The following is a 20038-nucleotide window of genomic DNA, read 5'->3' as shown; positions in this document are numbered from 1 at the left end:
CCGCCTTACTGCCGCCTTGGGGCTTGGCTACTCCCAGATCCTCAGACAAGTATGAGCTGGGGATGGGGCTAAGTAGGCTATAGGACAGGTAGCCTGGTGGAATTAGAACACAACAGATGGGGAAACCCACAAAAGAATCTTTTCTGTGTTGCTAGGAAGTTAAAACATAAGCACTTTGTTCTTTACCATAGTTACACAGCCAACACTCTGTTAGGACCTTTCGAGGTCCTATGGTGGATGTAACAACAGCTAAGCTAGAGCCCTGTTTAGCACTGAGCTTACATCCCAGACTCAGTGTGGCAGAAATTGTGCTGCACCAAAGGCTAGGATGCCTGGTGCTTTATTCACAGCTTTACTCTAACTGTGACCTTGGGCAAGACCCCTCCCCTATCTGTGTTCCATTTCTTTGACTTTAAAATGGAATATTCAGACTTAATAATATCTAAAACACTTTATTACATAGACTATCTCTGAAGGACTACTTGAGGGCATAAGAAGAAATTGCAAGCCTTCTGGACAGAGAGTGTTTGCACCAGAAAGAGTATATAGAAAATTCTGAATAGCTAAATCAGAAAGCTTCTGAAAACCTTGGCATGCCTCTTTGCCCAGTTTTCTAAAGCCCGATGACACCATTGATTCTTTAAATGTGTCATATTCAAAATATTCTCCTCCTTTTTCTCTTTGGATAGATATAGAAATTCCCCTTGGTATACTAGCTAACTTTAGAAGAAATCATTCCTAAAACATACTCAAAGAAAGACACCTTGAGAAGGCATGAGCTATTCTCTTATATCAGATAATTGGCTTCAGATAATACCTACCTGCACTGAATGAGAATCATGCCCTCAAGGGTTTCTATACCGATCAACTACTAAGCTTGTCTTCAGAGATTTTTAACTGAAAAATGCATTGCGTCTGTAAACTATTATGCTAGTATTGATTTTTTTTCTGTCTATATAAAAGTTCCCCAATTTCCCTGTCACTTGCTGATCAACCTGGTCTTTTTTATATACCTAACATCAGCTTAATGCAAAGCCCTTGCAGTGAATTTCGTTTATGTTCCTCAAAAGGAACATTCTGCCTTTTATTAAAGAATACTGTCTGTGAAAATCTAGCAAGGATGGCTCTAAGACATGATCTACTACCAAATTCAATTCACATTCGGCCTGGTGCCTTATCTCTCCTCACAATCATGGTACAGTGCAGGATAGCGAAAAGAACACAGGTTTTGTTGTCAGACAAACATAATTCTTAATTCTCAGTTCAGAAATGCATTGAGCGTATGAACCTCAGTGGGATCCTTAAGCTCTCTGAGCCTCAGGAGAAGTGGCATGCCGGCATCTTGCACAATTTTATCAAAATTATGTGACTACTGTATATTTGGTGTTCCAAATGGTATCTATTATTAAGAATGTTAGAACTGAAAGCATCTCACTTAGTCTGACTTCTCCTCTTACAGAGGTGGAAACAGGACTTGAGAGGAAAAGGAACTTGCCTAGATCTCTTGATGGTTTTAGAATCCCTTATAATTCTGCTACTGTGTCTGCTACTGGTGGGCACTGCTGTAGCCCAGATTTCACCAAAGACATCCTGATTCAGTTCCAGTGGAGACATTTGCATCGATATTTTACTGGTCCTCCCTGCTGCTCTTGTTGGCTCAGAACATCGAAAAACACTTTGTCCTCTGGGCTCCCAGCACCTCTCACTCCTCCGGAAGGTCCGGTCTGTCTCAGGAGATCTTTGTCTCCTTAATTTAAGTGTTCCCCAGGGTTTCATCCTGGGCTACTGACTTTCTCACTCTGTAGAGTTACACTCCCATTTTCCATACCTCCTATGATAATGACTTCCAAATTTGAACCTTCACCCCAGAGCTCTTCCCCCAAGCTCTAGACAATCATCTCCAACTGGTCTTTCAACGTATCTACCAGGGTGTTTCCTATCCACTTCACTTTCCACAGCACTGGATGTTAATGGACCCCACTAAGTCCATGTATGGACTCTTCTTCAGCTGATGACTCTACTATCCACCCAGACACTTGATCAAAAAACTTAGGACTTTTTATGGCTGAGTAATATTCCATTGTATATATGTGCCACATCTTCTTTATCCTCTGTCAATGGACATTAGGTTGCTTCCATGTCCTGGCCATTGTAAATAGTGCTGCAATGAAAATTGTGGTACATGACTCTTTTTGAATTATGGTTTTCTCAGGGTATATGCCCAGTGGTGGGATTGCTGGGTCGTATGGTAGTTCTATTTTTAGTTTTTTATTTGTAAAAAATTTTAGTTTTAATTTTAGTTTTTTATTTGTATTTGGACTTAGAGTTGGTCATACGGTGTGAAGTAAGTGAGAAAGAGAAAAACAAATACCATATGCTAACACATGTATATGGAATCTAAAAAAAGAAAAAAAAAGGTTCTGGTGAACCTAGGGGCAGGACAGGAATGAAGACGCAGACGTAGAGAATGGACTTGAGGACACAGGGAGGGGTAAGGGTAAGCTGGGACGAAGTGAGAGTGGCGTGGACATATATATACTACCAAATGTAAAACAGATAGCTAGTAGGAAGCAGCCGCATAGCACAGGGAGATCAGCTTGGTGCTTTGTGACCACCTAGAGAGGTGGGATAGGGAGGGTGAGAGGGAGACGCAAGAGGGAGGAGATATGGGGATATATGTATACATATAGCTGATTCACTTTGTTATACAGCAGAAACTCACACACCATTGTAAAGCAATTATACTCCAATAAAGATGTAAAAAAAAAAAAAAACTTGACTCATTGTTTAAAAATTCTTTTACAGTCATACCACACCCTGATCTTGCACTAAATATTTCTGAAATCCATTCTCTTTTGTCCATCAATACCTCCACTGCTCTAATTTAGGTCTTTGTCAATTTCCTCTGGAATTATTCCCCCATTCCCCCTAAGTGGTCACCCTGCCATGAGTATACACCCTTCACATCAGTTGTCCACAGCAAACAGAATAATTTGCCTAATATGGGGCCACTCCAAGTGTGGTCCTCAGACACGGGAACAGTTTTCTGGACATGACGAAATAAGAAGCTTGTGCCAAAATGAATATCAGTCGCATCACTGATCTTGCTACTTAGTTCAGCTGACTTTTTTTTTTTCATAGCCAGACATTTTCCATGAAAGAAGCAGAGTGCTGATACACATGCTGCCACGGGCTTCTTACAACATCGCAGATCAGCACGTTGAATAGTACTGATCTCAGAAAGCCCAGGTGACCAGTGTGACAGGTAAGACCCTCTAAGTTCTGACATCTGCTTCTCTCTCCAGCCCCGTGTGTCACTACACTCAGGCTCATCTTTTCTGCTCCTGCAACACTGACCTGCCTCTCATTCTCCCCTTCTCTCAGCCTACAGCCACCCTCCCCAACCATGCCTACACTTGCAAGAAATACACAATGATGGGTTTCCTTCAGAAAGTCTTTCTATCACCATCATTATCCCCATCTTTCTCCTCGTGCTACTTCCATTGTATGTTATGCATCTCATTTGCTACACTGATCACATTGTTTTAGAATAATTTATATGCTTCTCCCAACCAAAATGTTAACTCCTTGAAGACAAGATCTGTATCTTACTCATCTCTATTAGTCAGAGAGTATAATATATTATTGTATTATACTACTATATAATTATATTGTATTACTCCATTAACTGAACACTGAAATCTCAGTAGCTTAACAACATTAATGTTCATTTCTTGATCATGCAAAGTCCGATGCAGGATATTTCTAGGCAGACAGTTATCCCAGGTTGCTGTCCTCCATGTGGTGATTCAGGTACCCAGACTTTGTGGTCTAGCAATGGAGCTGACTCCGTGGGCCTTGGGGTCCTTTCCTGGATCTTCTGCATTCAGCTACAGATGATATAAGAGGGAGAGAGAATAATATCACGCAAGATATTTTAGGAGCCAGGCCTGGAAGTTGCTTCCATTACTTTTGCTGAAATCCATTAAACAGAATCTAGTCACGTGGTCTCACATGACTGCAAGTGAACTGAAAAATACCTGTGGGCCCAGGAAGAAAAGGGAACTGGTCTATGGGCACCCAAGCCACACCATCCTTGAACTTCCAGCATTTATCACAGTGCTAGGCATAACATTGTGGGTTCTCAAAAAAAAAAAAAAAGTTTCTTAGTAAGTAAATGACTGTGTTCTCACTTTTAGGCAAGTCTTTTTTTTTTTTGAGCAGAGAATGGTTTATTACAGGGCCAAGCAAGGAGAAAGTGACTCATGCTCAAAGCCCCCAAACTCCCAGAAGGTTTTTGAGGAAGAGTTTTTAAAAGCAAAATTTGGGGTGAGGGCTGCAGGGTGTGTGACTTTCTTCTATTTCTAGGCAAGTCTTTATTCCGTAATATACCAGCAATAGGATGGAAGATGGAGATCGATAGATTGAACTAGTAGAGGCGTGCTGCCGACAGCTTGGAAGAATGGAAGCAACTAGAGGCAGTGGCAGGCACAAAAGCAGAGATGGCAAATGAACTATCTTAGGGATGGGTTCTGGAAGTCGTGCTCAGGGTTCTTGGGCAGATGGGCCCGGCTGAGGCTTCTTCAAGAGGCATCCGCTCTACTTCCCTTGCCATTTCAGGCAACAACTCGACTGCTTGATGAAGAACTTTCAAAATCCTTCCCTCATTTATCTTTCTATTTACATTTTTCATTTCCAGAGGCTTAAAGAAGAAAAGTAAAGAGTCTTACATTCCATTTATAATGGCTCCACATTTTTTCCTATGTGTTTCAGTTCCCTGGGAAAATCTTAAAAGGCTACGTTTAGACTCAAGTAACTTTCTCATTTTTTAACTTAAACCATTCCCCCGAAAACTCTTAATCTTAACCTTAAATGGCATTCTTTAAACAAGACATAAATTCAGACCTCAAACAGCCTAACAAGTGTCCCTTTACAGGAATAGTATTTAATAGTAAGAACTATTAAATAATCAATCCAAAGTTCAGAAAGTTATTAATAGAAGATGCTGTGAGATGGATCAAAAACACATCACATTCTTGGGCTAAGAAACAACCCATTTTAAACATTTCCATGGAAATACTGATGTCCTGTTCTTAGAATCTGGTTGCAAGTGTTCCACTCAGTCTGGTCCCTAGTTGAAGAAAATTATGACTTTATTTGTAACCTGACAATGTAACATAATGGAACATCCAATCAAAACACCTCCATTAGATAGTTTGAAGAAACACAGAAAGGTTGATTATAAGATCCAATTTTGTGGAAATGCAGACTTTTAAAACTATGGGGTAGAGAAGCTTTCTGTCAGATTTACAAAGGATATTTGATTTAAGTTAGTCCATCTACAAATCTCTAATCTACCCCATGCCACTTCCATACACTGGTTTCGGGTTCAGAAGATAGACCCTCATCTTTAACTACATCCTGACTGCCTTTTTTTTTTTTTTTTTTTTCTGACTGCCTTTTAAATTCAACAGAAGTTTATGAAACAAAAAACCAAGTGGACCAAACTGTTTGCTTTCAGTTCTCTAGCTGATCCCACATGACAAGCTGGGAGTCAGTGTCCTATGACACCACTGGTCTGCCTGCTAGCTAGAAGCCAATATCTAAATAGTCATTTGTACACACTCTTCATTAATTCACTGGTTTCTTCAGTAGATTTTGAGTGCTGATTATGTGTAGGGGACTGGGCTAGCATCCCTGAAGATTGCGATAAAGCAGAAAAGACACTTTAAGGAGCTTATAATCTGATAAGGAGAAGAAGACATAAATGCCAATAAGTACTGTAAAATTCAAACCTATTTCCTGGACACGTGTTAATGCCAAGTATCGTGTTAAACCCTGAGGAGTAAGGATAGATGAGACTGAGGCAGACTGACATCAACAATAATAATCATGTGAATAAACTTGGTGTGAATAAAAGCACAAAGGAGGTATATACATGATGATAATGGTAGTAATAAATTACAATAAAGATAATTAAGAGGTTAAGTTATGATGTGATTCTAGGAAACTTCCTAAGAGCTTTATCCTCATTTTAATTTTATAAGGCATAGTATTATTATTGTTATTATCCCCATGATACAGTTGAGGAATTTGACGCACAGAGAGATTAAGTTACTTGTCCAAGGTCACACAGCATTAAGTGGTGGAGGCATGAGCCAAACTTGGCATTCCCATGCCAGAACAACATCACAGATGAGGAAACAATTACTTCTGCTTGGGATGTGACTGGGAATGGAATCAGAGAGCTGTCTAGGGGAGATAATTTGCTAATTCTTGAAGATGAATATAGGAAGATGGAGAAAGAAGAAAACTGGGCTTTCCAGGGAGGAGAAACAGTACCTATAAAGGCACAGAGGCATGAAAGAGTATGTCACAGTCAGGGACTAGCTGCTTTGGGTGCCTGGAGCACAGAGATAGAATACATGCAACGGACAACATAGAAAGACGGCGTGGAAGAGTTAGGCAGGGTTCCAAGCCTGTATCTGCCACATTTAGGAGCACGGGCTTATCTTGCAGGTGATAGAAAGCTATGCCCGTTATGTGGCCCAGGAAGGATCTCTATCAAAAGCTCCGGCCTCCCCTCCAAGCCAGACCCTCCCTTTCTCATTTCTGTCCGACTGCTGATAACATTAGTTTTAGTATTTGACCCGTTCCCTCCTCTCTGTGCCATAAGATTCAGCGCTTATTCTTTAAGGCTTTGCTGGCAACAAGTCACAATAGCAAATATCTGCCCCTTTTAAGCAAGCTGAGAGTTTTTAATTTAAATCAAAATTCGTCCGGGTTTAGAGTAACTAAAACAGCGACACTTGAAAAAAACCCAATTTATAAAGCACCTTTAACGTATAACAAATTCAGGAGCAAAACAATTCAACACAGTCCCCTTGAAAGGAATAGTATTTACTGGCTGTAAGTACTTAGAAAACAGTCTCCAGCTCAGAAAATGAATGCAGATACGCCAGCCAAAGCTAATGTCCAAACTGCACCTGTGCAAACAGCCTCAGTGCTTCTTTTTCTGCCGTGATGTCTCGTCTTTCTGGAGCCACCACCCCATCTCCAAAGTCCAAGAGGTGGAATTGCTCCACTGGTCTTACTCTGCATGAACCTATAGTGTCTGACCTTCAAATTGTGATTTCTGCAGTCCTGAGGGGCTGCCATTCCAATGGTCACCAGGCACTTCCGCATCAGTCAACTCAAGCCTGTGATGCTCTTCGATCTCTAGAAAAAGAAAAGGGAGGGGGTGGTGCTGTCCTGTGGTGGAGAGGAAGTGGGGAGAGGGGGTGGTTTGCCTTGGGGGAGCAGTCTGCAAAAGCAATCGGTGGGTGCTCTGGTGTAGAGAATTTCAAAACAATAATAAAACCAAGTACTATCCTATCCTGGAAATTTCAAACAATGGCGGTGATGAAACAGGGCTCTGGATCAGGGCAGACACTCCCACCGCACCCCTGCTCCGCGCTAGGTCACTGGTGCTTCCAGTTGATGGCTGGATTTCACAAGGAATGTGGCTGCTGCCTTTGCTGTTTTGGCTGGCATCACTTGTGGGCTTGGGCAGAGATTATCAGGTCATCCAAGAGGGCATCCCTGCTCTCATCTCCTGCTGAGAAATCTCCCTCTTAACCCCTTGAGGGAGAATCTGTGTTGTTTAGTGGGTTACAGAAGACCACCTACGTGAGGAAGTTGGAAACACCATCCAGAGCAGTCACGTGGGCAAAAACCTCATGGATGGATGGATGTGCCTTGACTAACAGGGGACATCTTGTCCATCTCGTTAGGGAGGGTTTGAAACAAAGGATTGATATAATCACATTTGTGTTTCACAGAAATTATTCTGGTGGATGGTAGTGGAGGATAAACTAGGCGAGAGTCGATTGGGAGGTGATAAAAAAAGATGAGACTATTTGGTTGGATGGAGAAAAATCTTCACATGAAATATCTCACAGTGCTTTTCATCTGTAACCCTATTAGAGCTGTGAACCACAGGGACCAGTCTGTAAGGAGTGCCATGTGGAGGTCAACCTGCAAAAAGGATTCTTAAAGTAATTCCACTCTTTACTTGTCTTATAACTAGCATACTTCTTTCTCTTCTCCACAACATTTTTATAGTCACCTGTCTCAAGAACTTCTCATGTGTAAATACCCCTAGAAAAATCTTCCTCTCCATCCCCTTTTGCTCTCTTTCTCCTCTTCCTGCCTTCTCTCTGTTTTCTACAATAAATGTTTAGTGTGAAGAATAACTTTTCAGGAATGGACTAGGAGATACATGGTGCATGTGGCTGCCAATTACAAATTCTCTTTGGCAGGGGAAAAGTGTGAACTCTCTCACTGCCTTCAATCACATGTCCTGACTTGCCTAAGTGTTCACTGAATAGCAGAAAAAGCAAGTACTGTAGGAATTCTGAAGAGAAGATATCGAAGATATCAATGTAACTTAAACTGCTTAAGACTTGTAGCCACGCTACTGTATGTAAGTAAAATAGATAACTAATAAGGACCTACTGGGAACTCTACCCAGTACTCTGTAACGACCTATATGGAAAAAGAATCTAAAAAATTGTGGAGATATGTATATGTATAACTGATTCACTTCGCTGTACAGCAGAAAATAACACAACATTGTAAATCAACTATACTCAAATCTCACTACTGGGCATATACCCTGAGAAAACCATAACTCAAAAAGAGTCATGTACCAAAATGTTCATTGCAGCTCTAGTTACAATAGCACAGAGATGGAAACAACCTAAGTGTCCATCATCGGATGAATGGATAAAGAAGATGTGGCACATATATACAATGGAATATTACTCAGCCATAAAAAGAAACGAAATTGAGCTATTTGTAATGAGGTGGATAGACCTAGAGTCTGTCATACAGAGTGAAGTAAGTCAGAAAGAGAAAGACAAATACCGCATGTTAACACATATATATGTAATTTAAGAAAAAAAAATGTCATGAAGAACCTAGGGGTAAGACAGGAATAAAGACACAGACCTACTAGAGAATGGACTTGAGGATATGGGGGGGGAAGGGCAAGCTGTGACAAAGTGAGAGAGGGGAATGGACATATATACACTACCAAACATAAAATAGATAGCTAGTGGGAAGCAGCCGCATAGCACAGGGAGATCAGCTCGGTGCTTTGTGACCACCTAGAGGGGTGGGATAGGGAGGGTGGGAGGGAGACACAAGAGGGAGGGGATATGGGGATATATGTATATGTATAGCTGATTCACTTTGTTATAAAGCAGAAACTAACACACCATTGTAAAGCAATTATACTCCAATAAAGATGTGGAAAAAAAACTATACTCCAATACAAAATTTTTAAATAATAAAAAAATGTTTTAAAGACTTGTACTTCTTTATCTTTTAATCAAAGCTCTTCCCCTCCTTCCCACCCCCGCCAGCTAGAAACACTGTGTGTTCATGTTACATACCCAGAATATAGTCACTTTATTTCTGTTAGTGTTCCTCAAATATCAAATAATTCCTTATCTCTTAAACATAAAAATATAAACATAAAACATAAACATAAAAATATCAGATTGTCTTAATAACAGAGCAAAAAATTCTCTTCATTTATCACTTACATTATTAAGACTAAATAAAAATATATTTATATCAATTTTTGTCATGCATCATTTTACTTACTATTCACAAATGGTAACTAGGATCATTGCCATTTGCAGATAAAAGAATTGAGGTCCTGAGTTAAGGTCATTGGACTAGAAAAGTGACAGCATTGGGATAGCAACCTAGGTCTTCTTATGGCAGACTGTAAGCTCTGTGGACTCAGAGAACTTTATAATGTAGTTTCCTAGGTGCCATTCACCTAGCCTTGATCACACACTAGAAAAGCATTCATTAAGTTCCAACCATATGACATCAGCAACAGCAGAGGACTTTCAGTGGACGCTCTTCCTGTAAAGAGAGTAGGACCACCGATCAGGAAACTGGGCTTCTGACATTTATCCACTGTCGTCCTTTTAAGCAACCTTTTGGCCTCTGTCACAATGACACCAAGCACCTTTGCAAATGTAAGTTTTCCTATGAATAACAGGAAGAGGAGACTTTGCAGCCTTGCTCAAACTTTATAAAAGAATTCCTGGGAGAAATGAGCAATGTTCCTACTGGCTACTCCTCAGAGGATTAACAGCTAACTAAGCCTACTTGTTCCAACAGCCAGATACAGCCCAGACTTACTACTGTCTATTCTTTTATTCAACACTTTAAAAAGCTTGGGTAGTTTTAACAGGGAACAAAATATGCTGCATTCAGAAACTCACTTCAGGGCATGCTGAATAGAGAATAGACTGCTTTAAATATTTAGAGCTGAGCTGAGACACACAACTTGCAAGAAGTTTGTCAAATGCATCGTCATTTGTCTGTGGTTAGCAGCAGCCAGCTGAGAACAGGAAGTCATTTTTCAATTACCTGGTCACACAATACATGCCTGAAACTTCCCAGCATTAATCACTCAAATATAAATCTTTTTTGCCTAAAGGATCAGAAATACTTAGAGCCTACTTGGAACCAAAGTCACTGTTTCTCAATGCAACCACATCTCCAGGGGCAAAAGTGTCCCTGCAATCAATGGCCTCACCCACCTGGTGACTTACCTGGTGAGACCCGGGACCCATAAAATCTGGGCTCAGAAGAGCAAGGACTCCAGTAGCTCACTGGCAGAAAAAGATGCTGGGGTGGAGAAAGGAGAAGTTAAGGGGCAGGGAGAGTTGTGGAAAGAGAATAAATACTTTGATTCTAAGGAAGTCTCATTCTTCAGGCAACAGTCAATAATGGATTAACAGAGGCAAAGGAGTGACACAGAGGTAGAGAGTTTATTTTGTAGCCAGAGGCTGAAAAAGAAGCAGATGTCTCTGCTGTTCAGAAAGACCCTGTAATGGATTTCCACTTCTTATGCACAGAAGGTTTCCTGTACATGAACCTGAAAGCAAGAAGATGGGCAGAAAAAGGGAGAGAGCTGCCTGCATTGTGGGTAAGGGAAAGGATTACAAATTATATTGCCTTCAGGAAAACTGTTCTCATCCTAAACCTGGAATTAGTTTGAACTGCCTGCAAGCATTTACATGTGTCCTTGGGGGAGGTGTGAGTGTGCACCCAAATATGGATTTGTGTCCATGAGCTGTCCTCAGCTGGTTGGGAGGCCATGGGAAGAGCAAACCCACATCTTCATTTCACACTAATAGTGACCTCAAAGCAGACCTGGTTTTCCAAGACCTTTCCTTTCTCACACGGCCAAATCTGGGAGATGAACAGCTACAAATCATTTTGCCTCACGGTGGCCTGCATAAGAGAAAGTTATGGACTGCACTTTGCAGCCTTCAAAAAATTATATGTTGAAGCCCTAAACCCCAGTGGTATTAGGAGGTGAGGGCTTGGGATCTAATTAAGTTTAGATGAGGTCATGAGGGTGGAACCCCTATGTTGGGATTAGTGTCCTTGCAAAAAGACCAGAGTTTGCATTCTTTGCCTTAGGAAGACACAACAAAAAGATGGCTGCCAGCAAACCAGGAAGAGGGCTCTAACCGGACACTGGATCTGCCGGCACCTTGATCTTGGACTTCTCAGCCTCCAGAACGATGAGAAATAAATGTTTGACGTTTAAGCCACCTAGTATAGTATTTTATTGTAGCAGCCTGAACTAAGCCAGAAGAGATCTATAGGATAGAGTCTTGGAGGAAGCCAACTTCTGTGAGCAGGGGACGGTGATTTACTTCAAACAGGAAGAGAATTTTACCATAAAGGGTTGAAGAAGTGCTTTCTCTCTGACAAGGAAAAAAACAACAGAAAAAGTGAGGCAAAACCTGGGGTATGTCTTAAGGGGATCTCTACAAAGGAATCAACCTTTTTCTTTTCCTCTTAGGTGATGGAAACAGTGATATTTAACATCCAGCTTTATTTAATATTTCTTGTCTTGTTCTCATTATCTCAAATGTTTAGTAAAATCTACTACATCAAAGCTTTATATTGATGGTGTTGGGAGATATAAAAGGACGGGGTAATAAAGAGAAGAACATCTTACACGTTGGGACCAACATGCTGGTGATGGCAAGGTATGGAGGGAGAAAAGAGATCCAAGAGGTCCAAAGGGTGAAGCAGAAAGTGGCTGTAGAAGACAGTGACCACAAAGAAGCAGCTGAATGTGAACAAACTTGGAAATAGACATTATTCCCAAATGTGCTGGAGAGAAGTGATTCAAGACTTTAGGTCACATGAGGAATCCTTACTCATTGGATAGACAGATCAGGGCCATAACAGAGGTCTCATGGAGTGAAATGGGGATACAGTGGAGGGATATCTAATACATTCTGCGGAGTCAAAGAATGGTTAGGAAAATTTCCCTGCAGTTGTTGACAGCGAGCTGGGTTTTGAAGGATGAATAGGAGTTAGCCAGAAGAAGGTGGAGCAGATCATTCTGTCATTATAGGCAGCAAAAACAGGTATTTTTAGGTTGATCATTTCACCTCCATCATCAATCATACTTTATCTGGGTAACTCTAGAACATATATGCCCTGGAGGTCATAGGATGCAATTACCGCCTGGCACCATATAATAATTAAATTCTCCCACCATTTTTCTCTGTTTGAATAAGTGCCAAAACATTTACTAGATCTTTGTTTGCATATGCTCATAAACTCTAGCTCTCATGAACTTATCCCACTGTAACCTCTGGATCGTCTTTTCTTCTTATGTCCCAATTTATACCCCATGCGATAGCCTTCCTCAGTACTGCCAGCAGGCTGGCCAGGATGGGGCTGCTGTTGCTGACTCCACGATCTAGCTCAGCTGCACATCTCCGTGGACTGAGATAACTCAGGGAGCAGCTGAAGCATTTTCAAATGCATATGCAGATGCATCCGTCTCCAAGTCCAATCTGAACTGGCCACCTAATTCTTTTGTTATCTTTCAGTTTGGAACATGTTGGAATGGCAATTATGAAATTTTTGAAAGATTCATTGGCACCATTAGAATGAAATTCATCTTCAGAACAAAGAATTTGACTTGCTTGCTTGTGCGTACAAATAAAACCTGCCCAAAAGCCTGGAATAACTCCCATTTTCCTCCTTGGCAGAGTTTCCGTCCTCTAGAAATAAAGTAATTCTGAGAGGCAGCATGCTTTGCAACTTTATTCCTCTTCATTGGAAATAGACCAGGCACTGGGGAGGGAATATATGGGAGAAATGCTACATTGTGAATTTGTAGTGCTTGTCAAAATAATGAACATTTACTCAACGCCTGCAACGTAGTAGCTGCTTTCTCTCGTGTGTCCTTAAATTCGGACAGTAATTCTGTGAAAAGTAGTGCTGTCCCTGCTTTATAGAAAAGAAGACAAATCTGGAGAGGTGAACTCATTTATCCAAGGAAACACAGTGGTGAGACAGTAGTCACACCCTGGTGTGACTCCAAGCCTATGCTCTTTTTGAAACACAGATGGAACCTTCCCTTGAAAAGAAAGGAAAGGGTTCTTGGCATCACCCACGCTGGTATGCCAGGGTCCTCAGGCTCTAGTGTCAGAAGGTGGTAAGGCTGGGTGTTCTCTGAGACCTCCTATGTAGGCCAATCTTAACTGGCAAATAAGGCTTCTTTCAAAATGACTTTGATGCTGGGAAAATATTATGAACCTTGAGTGGGAACAATGGACTGATGCTCCAACGTCTAGATGAGGTGCCTGGGCTGACAGAGGCACCCCATTATTTTTCCCCATAAACATGGGCAGAGCCAGGCCTCGGGTAGGTGGCCGAATCAGCCACGTTGGTCTCCCTCTACTGGGTAGTGTGCTTACTAAAAAGAGCTCTTGGGGTCAGACAGATTCAAACCCCAGTTCCACTATGTGTTAGCCTTGTGACCTTTGGGAAAGCACTTAACCTCTCTGAGCCTTAACAGGGTTACTGGGGTGATTAAATGCTGTATAAGCCTCAGCATGGTACCTGCTTTAGGCAGGTGCTTAAGGTAGGGTGTCCCGTGGACATGTACCCCACCCTGAAAGTAAGGACTCACGACTGAGCTGGGCTTGCCCTGCCTCAGTATTGACCCCGGGAAGCTGGCAGCAGAGTAAACACAGATTTAGGGAAGCTGCATGGTTAAAACATTCCCCATACACCTATTAATTCACCTTATCTCCACAGGATTAAGGGTTTAATATTTTAGTGAAGGATCGCTGAAGTCCAAAGCCCAACTCTGGCAAAATAACTTAGAAGAGCAAATAAAAAGCAGCTAATCTCTATTTTACTATGAAGCATAAACTAGAAATAATAAAAAAATGTTAGGAGACACCCAAGTCATCTTAAGGACACTGATTCATATGTCAACTTTACCATCTTTTAAAAATAAGAGCACTGCATTTTTTTAAAAAAACTTTTTTTTTAATTTATTCATTTTTGGCTGCGTGGGGTCTTTGTTGCTGCATGCGGGCTTTCTCTAGTTGCGGCAAGCAGGGCTACTCTTTGTTGTGGTGCGCGGGCTTCTCATTGCAGTGGCTTCTCTTGTTGCGGAGCATGTGCTCTAGGCGCACAGGGTTCAGTAGTTATGGCATGCAGGCTCAGTAGTTATGGCTTGTGGGCTCTAGAGCGCAGGCTCAGTAGCTGTGGCGCACGGGCTTCGTTGTCCCGCAGCATGTGGCCTGAACCTGTCTCTCCTGCATTGGCAGGTGGATTCTTAACCACTGCGCCACCAGGGAAGCCCGAGCACTGCATTTCTGAGCAAGTCATTCAGGAGAGAGAACTGATTCCCCATCTTAAGCAATTCATAGCTTTTCTCTTTGTAGGACTGAAAATACCACATAAAGAGAGGGCTATGTACCATCTTAATAGTTCAAGGTATTTGAATATAGGGTACAAACAACCAGTGACTGGGAAAGGACAGTAAATCTCTCACACAGGTGAGATGAGATTTAAAATAATGGAACTGTTTCCAAGGACATCCTTCAGAGACTTAATCTGAACACTAGATAGCAGCGGTCCGGGCAGGTATGCTGTCCTCTATTTTTCTCCCACCAGAGTGTGCTGACCCTCAGACTCTCAGCAAGGATATGGTTGATGGCCGTCTGCACCCCTCCACTCTCTTCCTCATGACCTCCTGCCTGCAAGGTCAGCCCGACCCGCTTCTCCAGGATGTAATGGACCTGAGGATGAGGCAGTTGGGCAGCTCTGACCCTTCACCTCTGGTCCAGTCCTGACCTCATGCCCCACATAAAGTGATGAGAAATCTGCTTCCTTGTTGTAGTTTCAACCTTTTATTTTGCTGTAATTTTAGACTTGTAAACGTACTACAGAAAAGTACCCTTCACCCAGCTTGCCCTAATGTTAACATCTTACATAACCAGAGCAAAATTATAGAATTATAAACCCAGGAAATTAACACTGGCGCAATGTTATTAACTAAACTACAGACCGATATTTAACAGTTGCAGACAAGGCTGCCATGAAGAAACTGGTGCACATGTATTTTCATACTGTTGAGATATGTCTTCAGGGCAGATTCGTAGAAACTGGAATGCTGTGTCAAAAGGTAAGCGCATTTATAGTTCTGTCAAGTGTTGTCAAATTCCCCTCCAGATGATTTGTTCCAGTCTGCATTCCCCCCAGCAACGTCTAATAGTAACTGTTGCCCCACAGATTTGCCAACCAGTTGATTAACCTTTTTAATCTCTGCAAACCTGATAGGTAAGAAATGGTGTCTTGAGATGTTTTATTTCTCTAATTATGAGTATGTTGGAACATTTCTCATATGTTTCAGGTCCATCTGCTTCGCTTTTGCTGCTATATCAAGGAAAGGTATGGAACTATGCACCCATTCAAGCTGGGTAAAGGTCTCAGATTCTCTGGTCAAAAGTTGGACGTTAGCAGTCATTGCACCTCTGCTGGCTCTGGTCTCAAAGCCAGCAGAGGGACGGTGACATCCCCAGCCCTGGGGATGTCCTACTCTGCTAAAAGATACCAGGAGTTGCTCTTTTCCCAAGAAACTGAACCTACAGAAAGAGCATGGGCTTGGGGTCAGTTGAACCTGGTACTACTTTCAAGCTATGAGTTTTGGGGCAAATTACTTCATCTGCCTGAGTCTCAGTTTCCTTATTTTTAAAATGGGGATAGAGAGAATCTCTCTATTTCATATGGCTGTCACAAAGATTAAATGAGTCAAGGGGTACAAAGCTTTCCCCCAAAGTTTAACAAGTAAGAGAACCTTGGTAAATGTTAGTTCTCCTGACTTAACTCTCCCCTCCCAACACGGGCCATGGAAGAGTGCTTCATTAAGAGTAACACCCCTTGTGGCTGCCAAGGGGGAGGGGATATGGGAGAGGGATGGATTGGGAGGTTGGGATTAGCAGATGCAAACTATTATATGTAGAATTGATAAACAACAAGTTCCTACTGTATAGCACAGGGAACTATATTCAATATCCTGTGATAAAACACAATGGAAAAGACTATGAAAAATGTGTATATATGTATAACTGAACCACTTTGCTGTACAGCAGAAATTAATACAAAATTGTAAACCAACTATATTTCAATAAAATTAATTAAAAAAATAAACAGTAACAACCCTTGCCTTCAGATACCTGAGAGAGATGGGTGCCCATTGAAGAGGTTTGAACCCAAACATTGCTTCTTTGACTGTGGAGTAGAAAACCAAGATGGCTCTTGGATACTAGAATTCAGGTGCTGTATCATCAAATCAGGAAGATAACTGAAGTAGGGAACATATTCAGCAAATAAAAACACAGGATGCCCAGTTAAGTTTAAATTCTACGTTGTAGGCATGAATGATATTCATGTAGGATGCTCGCCTAAATTTAGAAACCTCGTAATATTATTTTAAGTGTGTTCTTAAAGTATGGTTACTTGGTGAGACTAGTATTGCCAGGTAAAATACAGGATACTCAAATTTGAATTTCAGATAAGCAATGAAATTTTTGGCCTAAGTGTGTCCCACGCATTGTATGCAACCTACTTATACTAAAATTATTTGGTTTTGGTCTGAAATTCAAGTGCCACGTGGGACATAATTACACTAAAAGAAGGATTAGTTATCTGAAATTCACATTTAACAGGGCATCCTCTATTTTAACTGGCAACCTTAGTAGGAGACCTTCCATCTCGCTGAAAACCACCTGCCTACTGCCCTTCATGAAAAGTGGGTGTCCATCCATCGTCCACTCTGTGCCGATCACTGGACCAGCTGGTGCCCGAGGATGCCAGAGAAGTAAAAGAAATAAGCAATGAAACTTAATAAATAGGATGAAATGGCTGGCAGTTGCATCACTTAGGATACTTTGATTGCAAATGACAAAAACCCAACTTAAGCTGGTGTACACACAAGATGGGCTGTAGCCCCAGGTAGGTGGAAGGGATAGAGCTGACTGAGGTGTGTCAAAAGGAAGAGGATCGAGAATGTCGTCAAGAGCATCTCTGTCTTTCCATCCCTCAGCTTTGTGTTTCTGTTCTAACTTTTCATGCGATTTCCCCTTGTGGTAGCAATGATGGGAACCAACAGTTTCAGCTCACATCATCCTTATAAATAACGATCCTACGAAGGAGAGGAGCTCGCCCCCCACCCATTTGTACCTGAAAGGCCTGGGGCATTGCCCACTCCTGTGGCTGCCAAGTGGAAGCATTAGCCTCTTCAGAGAGCACGGGAATGGGTTTCCCCAGAAGAAAGACAATCTTTGCCACCAAAGGAATTGGAGAAAGAAATGTGCAAAAACTGTGCCGCTCAATATAAGTTTGTTAATCAGGAAAATCTCTAATACCAAGAGATTCTTGCATTTGCAGGAGGGAGGAATCAAAGCAGAGGTATGACAGGTGACTGACGAGTTGCCTACAATAGTCTAGAGAAACCAGTAGTACTAGTATGAAGCCAGGGAGAATAATGAAGTGATGAACGTTTACCACCCTTTATCACTCTACCTGATATAGGGATGAAATCCACATGGGAAAAATCTCCATCAATTATTAGGCACTAATAGATCTCAGGGTTCCACCAAAAATACTAACTGGAACTGAAAATGTATTACTGTCCTACGAAAGGAGGGGATGACGTCAGATTTACACCACCAGGTGAGAAAGCATTCACATCCCTGCCTAAAATCCTCCACAGCATGGCCTCACTCCTGCAAACACGTAGCTTTATAAAGTCAACTTTTCTAAAGTTGCCTTCTCCTAATCTCATATTCGTGACCTAGAGAGATTTTTCTGAATGGAAGAATTCGATCATTCTTAAATGTCGTAAGCTTGAAATTACTTGCTTTAGTGGAAACAACATTTCTGGTGATCAGTCAGCCCTGAAATTAAACAAATAACTTAAAATGATGGTTAGAAATGGGGGCCAGGAAGCTAGTAAAGGGATTGTCTTAGATCTCAGAGGAAATATTAATTGGAATTCATGGTAGGATCCAGATAAGTGAATACTAAAGTGTGACCCACAGATACCTCTTTCAAAAGAGTAAGAAAAATGACTGTGACTCTTCTGATGGGAGCATCATACAGAGAGAGGAAGCATGGTGCAGCGGGCAGCAGGCAAGGATGCAGCAAAAGGTAAGAACTCTCAGGTTCGTCCCTGGTCTGCATCCTAAATCCTTCCAAATCTTCCACGGCATCTCTGCCAATTAAAACAGTTTTTCTCTAATGAAATTTGATGCATGTGATCTCAAATACCAGGCCAAGAGTAAGGAAATATTCCTCAAGTCAACTGCTTATAAAAATATAACATAGGAAATACTATTTCCTATGATAAAATACTAATGATAAAATGATAAATTATAAAATAAATAAATACTAATTTTATCATTTAAAAATATTAGTGTGCTTATTAAGTGTAATATAGGAAAAATTGGGTGAAATCGTATTTCCAGTGACCTCAGGAAAGCATTATTCAAGGAAATTTTTTCCCTTTCCAAGCTTGAATTCCTGTATAAAGAACACAATTGCCTTCCTCTTTTTTGTGTTTTTCGAAAGAACCTGTTTTACTTTTCCTGGGTCCTAGAGCAAGATGACAATTTAGGTATGAAATCATAAACTACCTTCTGTCTAAATCTAAGAGTAAAATGGGGGTGGGGAAAAGCACAGCAAAACACAAACTAAGGAAGTATTGACCAAAGACCAACATTTAACTTGACTAAATCCTGGGGAGCCCCATGCAACCCAGTCTCCGCATGGAGTCACATGCAAAGGAAACATAAATCAGATCTCAAGAGCATTTTTTGAAAATGTAGTTCTTTAAAAGGGGCACCAAGTCAGGGGTTTTTACACATCTCAGTACCCAATTAGCTTCCCAGAAATCCCTTCAGGCATTGATTCCTCTCCCCCGTCTCATGCATGTGGGTCCCACACCACATGCTCCCCTCTCCTGTCCCTTCTTCCTTCACATCCAAGTGACATGTCATCCTGGCAGAACCCATGCTCGTTCCTGGGCCTGCAGGGCACAACAGTTTGTCAAGTTCTCCCCACGTGGTAGCAACAATGGGCACCAGGACTTCCAGCTCACATCATCCTTGTACCTAATGATCCCGCCAAGGGAAGGATCTGCCTCTCCCTCATCTGTAGTGCGCTCTCCTCTTTCTCAGACTGTTTTCCTTGGGAGACACCCTTAGGGAGTATCTTCCCCTCCCACACGGACACTCCTGTCCTGTCCCCTCAGAAGCAAACAACGGAAAAGAGATTGGGAGGCGAAACTTCCAAAAAAAAAAAAATTTACAAAGATACTCCTTAAAAAATGTGGTAATTGAGGGACAAGGGTTAAATAGCCCAACTGAAACAATATGGAATGTCCTTGTAGAACAGAAACTCCTTTGGGCCACCTGGATGGGTAATGGCTCGGCAGAGAGCAGAAAAACCTGCCATGTCATTGCTCTCTAGATGGAAGAAACGCAAGGGGGGGCTCGGGAGATGGGACTTTACACAAAGCAGGATAAGCTTTGTACACCCATGTATTTAGCAGCAGTATTCTCAAAGCCAAAAGCAGCCCAAGTGTCCATCAGCAGATGAAGGAATAAACAAAATGTGGTCTATACAAATAATG

Source organism: Leucopleurus acutus (genome assembly GCF_964270905.1).
Source record: "Leucopleurus acutus genome assembly, chromosome: 12".
NCBI lineage: Eukaryota > Metazoa > Chordata > Mammalia > Artiodactyla > Delphinidae > Leucopleurus > Leucopleurus acutus.
The sequence above is the reverse complement of the archived record's forward strand: the minus strand, read 5'-3'. Positions refer to the sequence as shown.